The 10,471-nt window shown below is 37.6% G+C and overlaps 1 pseudogene; it reads right to left on the minus strand.

The window, feature by feature from the left end:
- Positions 1-5,278: 5,278 nt before the first annotated feature.
- On the minus strand, positions 5,279-8,423 carry LOC126802163 (F-box protein CPR1-like; annotated as a pseudogene).
- Positions 8,424-10,471: the final 2,048 nt, after the last annotated feature.

Consider the following 10,471-nt stretch of genomic DNA (forward strand, 5'->3'; position numbering starts at 1 on the left):
AATTTTTACGGGTTCCTTAAATATATATACCGATCATATCTGCTGGTGTGGGTCGACCATATTTTGAACTGGAGTTGTCGATCGCCGAAGTGTCCACTAATGTATCATAACCTTTATATTAGGTTTATAATAAAACAATCGCATTATAAAAGCGACTATATGAAGGAAACTTCTTGAAATCGATCGACACCATCCAATGTGATCAGTATATATATTTAGTGATACTATAAAAATTTCATCAAATTCGAACATCGTTTGACCATCATGCAATTCGAACCTCGTTTGACCGTCATAATTTCCGGTAAATTAAAAACACCACTAATATGCTCTGAGGGAGGACTCATTACCAAGATGTGAATGCCGAAAGTTGTTTACATATTTAAAATCACCTAATTTTTGTCATTGATCGTACATGGTCGCAACGAGAAACCTATTTGGTAAATCTCTGGTCAATGGGGTTTTAATATGTCAAAACGCCTCTTTTTAGTTGACCGTAGGCACTGATGGTCAAATCATGTCCAAAACGATTTATATCGATCACATATATTGGTGTTGATCGATAATATTTCGAAACTAGAATTAATTTGTCACTTTTAAAAAAAATATTTTCTAAGAATTCTTTTATTATTCCAAACCCTTAAATAAGAGTATTATGTTTTTTTCTAATACAAGCCGGCAAGGCACGGCCCGTAAAAAACCGTAAGGCCTACTTTAGGCGGGCGGGCTTGGATCTTCATATTTGTGAAAATACCCAGCCCGGGCCGAGTCCGGCCCGTTGACAAGCCCTAGTTCTATGTGTCTCTTCATAAGCAACTCTCGAGATTTCCGATTAGATATAATGTCGACGTGGGAAAACTAATCATTTGCGAATCTTATCAAAATTTCAGATAGAATTTTTGAATGCCATGTTTCGTGTTGTAATCAACTCTCTAGATTTCAGATTAGATTTTTTGTACATGTGGTGGTTTTATCTTCAACTTTCAAACCTTAATCAAAAGGGTGATTTCAGTTTCCTTATTCACTAACTGATCTATTGTTCTATCTCCTATATTTTTTATATATTCATTTTAGCATTTTCTTTAGGCTTTAGCAATGAATTCCAACTGGTTTTCTTAGCAGATTGAGAGGCTTAGCGAAGATGAGGAAAATAATGAAGAAAACGAAGAATATGATGAGCGGAGGTGAATAAGAACAACACAAGTTATGATGAAAGCAACTAGATGGTTAGCTACTAATCCCCTTCATTAGCAATCTCAATAGGGTAGTTCTGTTCCAGGTCGCGTTATTAAAATTGAGAATGTTAGGTAGCTCATGAAAAATTGTTAAAGGATATTTTATAGCTGACCCAGTGTACCCTCCCGAAGATTTCAGATGTCGTTATATGAACATTTTGGAGCATGTCTGTCTCACCCCGGGACCATTTCAGGGACCAGAATGCAATAGTATTCGCGGTAGTCCCAAATTAATATGCAACCGACATGTCAAACCCGACGTGTCAACTACCTATCAACTCGAAACTACAAGAATATGGATATAATAAAAATAAACTTACGATAATACATGAAGGGCAAGTGAAATCTAAACGCAAATAAACAAATGTCAAAGGTTAACCTTGGCGTTAATCAAGTCCACATAATTGATCAAACCTCAGTAAACGTAAATTAACATCACTATTTACGTCATCATTTTAAATACTTTAAGTTTCCACTAAGTTACTCTCGATAAAAGTAAAACCATTAAAAGTCAAACAGTAACTTTCAACTAGTGGCAAAATGGTAAATTCACATCACAGTAAAACTGTAAATGAGTGAAATAGTAAAGGAAACCCCCGGAGATTTACCCTCTTTCTCTTCCGATCGATCTCCGATCAAAACAACCTCTCTAAAACTCAATTACATCAATCCCAATCCAACATGCATTAATCAAAGAAGAATAGCAACAATCCAAATAGTTCAGAGCTACAACGAGGTAAGATTGCTACCTCTAAGAAATCTCCAAACTAGGGTCGGAGCTGGTGCACACCCCTGAGCTCGACCTTGAGTTACTGCTGCCAAATCCAGGCGTCTATTGGCTGCTAGGTTGTCCTCAAGCTTGCCTCATCGCCTAGGCTCAATAGTTGGATCTCGCCGGAGCTCGCAAGGGTGCGGCGGAGGGGGGACAAAGGGATTGGGAAAGAGCAATCTCAAATTAGTTTCAAAAAAATGAAACTGAAAAGATGAATGAGTTGGGTACTTAGAAATTAAGCTAGACTCACCAAGAGGAGGAATGGAAGCTCACCAGAGTTCATGGTTTCGTCGATTTCCTCAAATCAACATCTATGGCTTGATTTTGATTCGGCGAAGAGATGACTCAAATCTTACATGCAAGGATCGGGTTTTGTAGAGCTCGATGAGAGGAAGAAAACAGTGGCCGTGCGCCGGCCAGAGGGGTTGCGTGATGAATGTCCTTTTCTCAAGTGGTTCTCTCTCCCGGATAATGTAGTTGTCCTCGGCATATATCACTAGTTTAAGATGCTCACAAATTGCCTTCAACACTTGTTCATCCATTAGTTTCATCATTGATACCTAGAGCATTAGAGATATAAATAAATTGAATAAAGAGAATTGGATCATCATTTTGCAAATCTGTTGGTATGGAGTTTAATGCTACATTTGAGAAAGAAAAGAAAAAAGGAATAAAGAAAATTGGATCATCATTATGCAAATCTGTTGGGAATTTAATGCTACATTTGAGAAAAAAAAGGAATAAAGAGAATTGGATCATCATGATGCAAATCTGTTGGAGTTTAATGCTACATTTGGATAACAGAACTGAAAGTTAAAAGGTTCAGTTGCATTGAAATTATATATTGGGGTATTTTAATATATACCCAATTTTTAGAAATCTTTTAAGAGAAACTCACTTATTTTTTCTTCGTTATGCACTGAATTATAAGAAATGAGTTTCTATTCATACATTCCAAAATGGTACTTAGACCTCTCTTTTTTTCCTAGATAGTTTTGACTTAGTCAATGCATATGAAATTACCAAAACAATTTCTTAATATATCTATTCTAAATTACAAATGTAGATAATTATCATTTATATTTATTGCTAGAAAATCCCAACGTGGGATATCAAATTGCATAAAAAGATTTAATTGATTATCTTTTTTTTTATAAACATCATAAGTCAAAAATTAAATGTAGATGATTAAGATCAAATTGAATGTAGACGATTTAATGTATAAACTATATGAGTCATAAACTTTGATTCGAGTCAAAAAATAAAATTCGTTCATTAGAGGTTAGAATATTTCATATACGTTGATGTTAATTCTTGGTGAGTTGCATATATACAACTGCTGCCTTCCAATGAGGGATCCTTTTTTTGTGTTTAAAAAAGTGATAGCTCATTCACCAATTTTTTGATTATATTTTCACATCTTCACCGTTCAATTTTTAAAATCTAATGTGTAGACCACATCTAAAAAATTTTAGCCATAATAAAAGTGTTTAAGGCATTCAAAACGGACTCCTCGCTTCAATGACAACACGCCTTGTAGTTCCACGCTCTCTCTTAGCCACAATGATGAACTTGTTGATATAGGTGATCTTCATTGTCCAAGAAGGGCTATGTGGCGCTTAGGTTTTACCTGGTGGGTTAGTTGAAACAACTGATATTCTCACTTTTGAGGCCACTGCTTTACGAGCTGGTTTAATTACAGTGTGGTATCATGGTTTTACGGATTTTAATGTGAAAGGTGATTTCAAAATTCTTATTGACACCATTAATAATTCAGCCAATATGTTGTGGCGGATTTCAACTCTTCTGCATGACATGCTATTCTTCTATAATTTTTTTACTACTTCGAGTTTGTTCTTTCTTTGTACATGAGAACAAAATTCATTCGGTACAGAATTGGCTAAGAGATGACATTTTGCGAGTTTGGCATCAGTTTTGCCTCTCTCTTTTTTAGGATGAAAATATTACAGTCAAGAGCCAAGGAGGCCAAATACTCTACACATTCAACCGCTACCACATCACAGTAGACAAATATATATGAAACGAGCCACTACCACATTACGGTAGACAAATAAGGAACTTGAAACCAAGGAGACACATAGTAAGCACCTTATTTTAGTAATGAAGCACGACGCCTAACAACCCATGAACACTACATGGGAAGCCAAAGACCCAATATACAGGCCAAAACAAAAAAAACAAAAAAAAACAAAAGCTAGAGAACAAAACACAAAACAAAAACAAAGCAAAGAAAGACAAACAAAAGGGAAAATTAAACTTTATCATTGCCCTTAGAGCTAAGGCTTTGAGTTTGCACTGACACCTGATAACTCAAAACCAAAGGCTCTGACGTCTTCTTGTCAGTTTTAGGCTCTTTGCCCTCTCCCCTGCTAGCGGTGAAATCGGCCTCACTCTTTTTAGATTTGGGGGTGTCACCACTCCTCCGAATGACTTCAGGAGCCCAATGAAAGACACCGGCCCAACAACAACAGTGATAGGCCCAAGAGGTGTTTCTGGCCTAGCAACCTTGCAATCCACTTCAAGCCCAATAGAAACCTTGGTCAAACTCTGCTTTCCTTGACCCGCATTCATCTCAATCAACCCCCATTTTGAATTAGGGTTTCTCGCCTGAAAATTCAAAGAAGGATCCAAGCCCATAACCGACGCTGCCGATTGCACAGATGCTCCAACCTCCGATTTCGGCCATGCACCTTCGACAACCGCCAACATCTTGTTCCTCCTTAAAAACTCAGCCTCTGCCATTGCGGAATTCTCAACCACCTCCACCACACACAAGCCTCGATCACAAGTCCCTCCACCATGTCCAAACAATCCACAATCTTGGCATAACCCTTTGCATTTTTCATACAAAAACTCTAAATCCACTGCTACCACCTCTGCAAAATTGAAAGACCGCCGAAATAGGGCTCAACGACGAACATCGTGCAGCACTCGAATTCGTTGAACAAGAACCTGGCACTTCAGAGCAGTGTGATCCGGTTTCACAAAGCGACCAAGCACATTAGATGCGGGCCAAAGATCGTTCATTCCTTATGCCTAGTCGTAGTCTAGAGACAACAACCCATACCTCAAGGAAGTTGAGAGAGATATCCTTTAGATCTCGAACTCCATCATAATCTTCCAACAATAACATTCCATTGTTGAAAAACCAGGGCCCATCTTGAAACACCCTATTCTTTTCCTCGAGATCTTTGAATTGGAACACATACACATCCGTCTCCTCCTCATGAACCACCACTCTCTCTTTTAAATGTCACACATCTGATATAGCCACCGCCAAGGAAAGAATCACCACCCCTTTGTTATTCAAGAAATGACCGCACAAATAGATCTCGAAATCGAGGAGATCCGTGCCATCATTAAAAGTCACCACCGCCTCCTCCATTGGAACAAGCGGCATCGCTGCCATTCCACCAAATTGCTCGAACAGGTTGACGGCTAGGAAACCCTAGAGCCAAAGAGTCGATTATGAACAAATTATGTATGGATGTAACTCTTTTCCACTTTCTACCTCTTCAGCCTATTTTTCTTTAATTTAATTTATTGTGGTTGTGTTAAGGGCTTCAAGCTATAATTTCCTTATCATCGAAAAAAAGGGCCTCCCCCAATGTCCGTTCTAGGAAGGATAAACCGTATCCACTCATATTTTTTTATATGTAGGACACTCTTTTCTCAGAAAACCATTTTTGTTCTTAATTGTAATTTAACCAAATCGACAATGGATTCTGTTGTGCGGAAGCAGCTAACAATCTCACGCACACGGGTCCAATAATGCCAATATTCTCCCCACTTTAGCCACTTGGTAGAGTTCAAGTATATGGTTTTCCACAAAAGGCATCGACATTAGTGTGTGTGGTAGCAATCTTTATAACCCAAGAATGACTCTTCACTTTTTCCAATATGGGATTCCAAATGGCTCAAATATAAACCAATCAATTTCCAACAATCTTCACCTTGGCGTGATTCGAGTCACCACAAATTATCTCACGATCTAAATAGCTACACCTCGACCACAAGCATCTTGTGACCCCAATCCAAATGGGAGCTCCACCAAATTCGATCGTACGAGACACCAAGTCGCAAGCGTAACTTGGGACTCTGATACCAATTGTTTTGCGGAACTTGCCAACATAGGGATGTCAATGGGCATGGTAGGGTCAGGGGATCGAAATATCATACACATACCCAATTTCAATTACGTCCCCGTACCCGCCTCAATTCTCGTTAGAAAGTAATGGGTATTCCCCGTCCCCATACCCGCTGGGGATCTGTTTCTCATACCTGCCCCAATACCCGTTAATGATATTTTGTTCTGTTATATAAAAATTCATAAGAAGTATAGAAAACGTAAAAATATAAATTGAAAACTAAATATCATGATGAAATTAGTTTTTTTTAATTAATCTAACTTAAACCAATACAAATCTAGTTCAAAATAAAATAATAACTATAAAAAAGTTTTTATTTACATAAATATTAATTAATTAATTAATATTGAAACATATATAATATATATTTTATTCTTATTGGGTGGGGATGAGGATTAAAATATCATCCCCGCCCGTTACTCGATTTCATATTTCGAATATAAGAGATCCTCATACCCATTCCCCATATTTACCCATTACACAGCCTTATTATGGTCGAATACCTGTGAATACCCTACCCGATGGGTAATATTGGCATCCCTAGGCCAATAATTCCACACACATGAGTCCAATAATGCCGATAATCTCTCCACTTTAGCCACCCGGTTGAGTTTGAGTATGAGGTTTTCAACAAAAGACCTCGACATTAGTGTGTGTGTGGTAGCAATCGTTATAATCCAAGAATGACTCTTCACATTTTCCAATGTGAGATTCCAAATAGCTCAAATCAAAGCCAATCAATTTCTAACAGATTCTGCGAATGAAAAATGGTTCAGTACCACAAAGACTAAGACTGCAACATATAAAAGCAGACATGAGGGGTTTATGCGAGTGTTTCCAGAATTATCACAAAGAATCAGCTGGTCCTCCTAGGAATTTTCATACCCCAGCAATATCAAACATTCATACATCATTTTGGATAGGTGGACTAATGGTTTTTTATTCAATTGCAAACATTATCAGGATTGCCAAGCACCACCTTCTTGCAACATATGAAAGTCCAGAAGCAACTGACCAGTAGGCGGATTCAATTGGGGCTGATGATGAAATCAGCATTCATAAGAAACCGGGTGAAAAAACCAGTTGCAATGGCATTTAGAAGGGGCACATACAAACTCTCTCTAAAGCAAAACCACAAAGCTATGTTCAGTTTCAAACTAGATAGGAGAGGTGATTTGCTTGTTTTGGCAAAGTTGTAGCGCCACTTGACAGATACAAGATCAGACTTGATGAGATCTCTGCAATGCACGAGATGCATATGACTCTTACTTTGATGCCACATGACAACACGGGGGTGTCTTGGCTATGGTTAAGAGAAGAATTGCCCTTTGCACAACGAGGGTCAAGATGATGCTCTCCCCATGACCTTCCATGTAGATGCAGGGTTACTTGGCATGAAATTCCACAATATGGCTAAAAAATCAAATTGTTATACCAACAAACAAACACTCTGAAGGCACCATTCCAAGATAGGAGCAAACACCAGAATTGAGATTTGAGAAGTCCATGCAGATCTAATAAACAAACAAAAGCCTTGCGAGTTTTAACGGGGGAAAAATCAGCAGGAACATTACTAAGATTTCTCCAGGTACCCTTACCTAAGGACCAAACCTCAACCTCAGCCTTGCAATCGGGTTCTGTAACAATTCTCACAACTTTATAGTCATCAATACGAGAATCATAGCAGAAACTATAAAACTTATTATCTTTGTAATCCTCGTTACAATCGAGGGCATGACTAGGATTAGGCAAAAACCTGAATTTTCTAATGGATGGATTCCAAACAATTACAGGAGGCCAGGAGTCAATATCAAATGTGGAAACAGCAATGCATGGACTCCATTACAAGTTCCGAGTTCCGACCACTTCAGTAAGCATTTTGTTTGGTTCCATTAAAAAAAACCATATTTTTTTGTCCAAAGTAGTATTCTTACTGTTGTGAATTGGATGCACGAGTTTTGAATACTGAAGTTACTGACCGTATAAAGCTGCAGGGCAATCCCAATGCAAATCGTTTGATTGGTAGGAGCTGAGCAGGAGGAGCCCCGAAACGTCGCCGACGACGATTTTTTGATTCTAGAGGTGGGTTTGAGTGAAGGTAGGGTTTTTGACGAGGGAGTTCCATGACATGCACACGGCGCTGCATCTGATCACGTCTTTGACGGGCAGCTTCGACATGCTTTTTTCTATGATATCTCCAGGGAGGTAGTTGTTTTCGATTGCACAATTTTGGTTTTGGATCTTCTTCATCGTCGGAGGGGACTCTGCCACTCCGGTCTTGTATCTGATCGGAAATCTGAGAAAGGGACAAAGCTGTGTGAGAAGTGAGATAGCGTTGGCTTACGAGTTAATTCGGACCTTGGGTTCAGTTCCCTCTTGATTTTATGGAAGCCAAAGTTACACATAACTTCAATAAAATTACAAATAAATCCAAATCCAAATCCAAGTAGACTGTGGTAACACATTTACAAGTCTCATTGTATTTCGACTAGGGTCGGCCTATTATTGTTAATGAACCATGAAGACTATCCTAGCAACACAAGTGCTCTTCTTAAATTTGAACTAAACACTATTTTTCCGATTTAATGAATTTATCAGTGGGTGGAGAAAAAATAACGGGTTGATAACGTAATGAAGTTGGTCTAGTGGAATCGTGCTAGGCTAGACTATAAATGAGACGGATGCTAAATACGGTATATATCTAATAGGAGGTTTATGAAAAACATTCATACACTAGAACAATAATTTTGTAACATGACACAATTATTATGTTTTTTACGGATAATGAATAAGTTTATTTGGCATTAAGCTCATTACAACCAAATATTATTAGGTCAAGTAGGATGCCAAACTACGAAATTGAAAAACTAAAATTCAACAAAACTAAACAAAAAAGTAATAAAACAATAACCTAATTGAAGAGTCGGTCCAAACTTAACCCTCACACCTTAAACTCTTATGGCATACGTTTTGGAATAAACAAAGAGTGAAACGCTAACCCTAAAGTTATAGGGATCTTTGAACCTAAACCAATAGAGGCTAAATAAAAAGAAAGAAAAAGAGTTCTCTTGTGTCCATCCTTGAGACACTAAAATTCAAAAGGCCGTCACTTGGAAGCAAATTTACCGATCACCCAGTACATGCTCATCTCATGCTCACTTCCTAAATTTACGACATAATTAACTAGTTTAACCATGGTTAAGAGAAAATAATATATTGTAATAAAATTTAAATCTTAATTGAAAAACTTAATTAAAAGTTAAAACTATTTCTTTTTAGATTAATCAATACTTTAAATTTGTTTGAGAACGAGAAGGACTGTTCATATTCTCATAATCTCTTAACTTGGGGTTTTCAACTCTCTGAGTTTTATGTGTATCAAAAAAAACTCTCTGAGTTTTATTATTTTATTAATTTCAATATGAGTGAAATGAAATATTCTAAAATGGGTAATCTTATTTACTGGTATGTTGATTTACATATTAACTTAATAAGCAAATTTGGCTCTAGTTTTCTTATATATTAGTCTTAGACAATACCAGTTTTCTCATATTAACTTCTTCCATAACCATTTTCAAGAGACAAAAAAAAAAACAAAGAAGAAGAAGGGACCTCACTAGTAACTTGGGAGGTCACGATGGCCATTAAGCATTTGTTAGAGTGAAATTGAAAATAAATTCAAATTTATTAATGTGATAAATGATAGAGAAATTAATTAATGTGATTTGGAAGAATTTGGAAGAAATTAATTAATGAAATGAGTGGTAGGCATATTGTTTCCGCCATCACACACTCTCTCTCTCTCTCTCTCTAACACTTAACACTAAACTCTTATCCATAGCTGACTCAAAGAAGGATGTCATTATGTCAAAACAGTTAGGCGGCTGATCTCGCCAGAGAGCCATGGCTCCGCCTCCACCACCGAAGCCTAGAACTGTTACCATGATACCAGCGGTAGCTAGAACCCCAAACAAAGCTTTAAACAAACCATCTAAATTGAACTTTGAAATACGCCGGCTTAAACCGTACCTACGAAAGCTCGAAGCAAGTCCCGATTTAGGCTGCGTTTGGTAGTGCTTATGGCATCTGGTGATTATAAGTTAAACCCGTTGTTACGTTTGGTAACTCAACTTCTCGTCCGTGGCTTCGAGAAGCACCGGCTTTTTTCGTCCAAAAGCCGAAGCTGCTCCTCACCTCCTTTTAGAAGAAGAAGCCCGCATTGCAACTGTAGCGCTAATTACTGTAGTTAAATGAATTTTGTATAATACCGATGGGTACCCTCATTTGCTTCGATGAAT

This window comes from Argentina anserina, chromosome 1, assembly GCF_933775445.1.
Source record: "Argentina anserina chromosome 1, drPotAnse1.1, whole genome shotgun sequence".
NCBI classification, from domain to species: domain Eukaryota; kingdom Viridiplantae; phylum Streptophyta; class Magnoliopsida; order Rosales; family Rosaceae; genus Argentina; species Argentina anserina.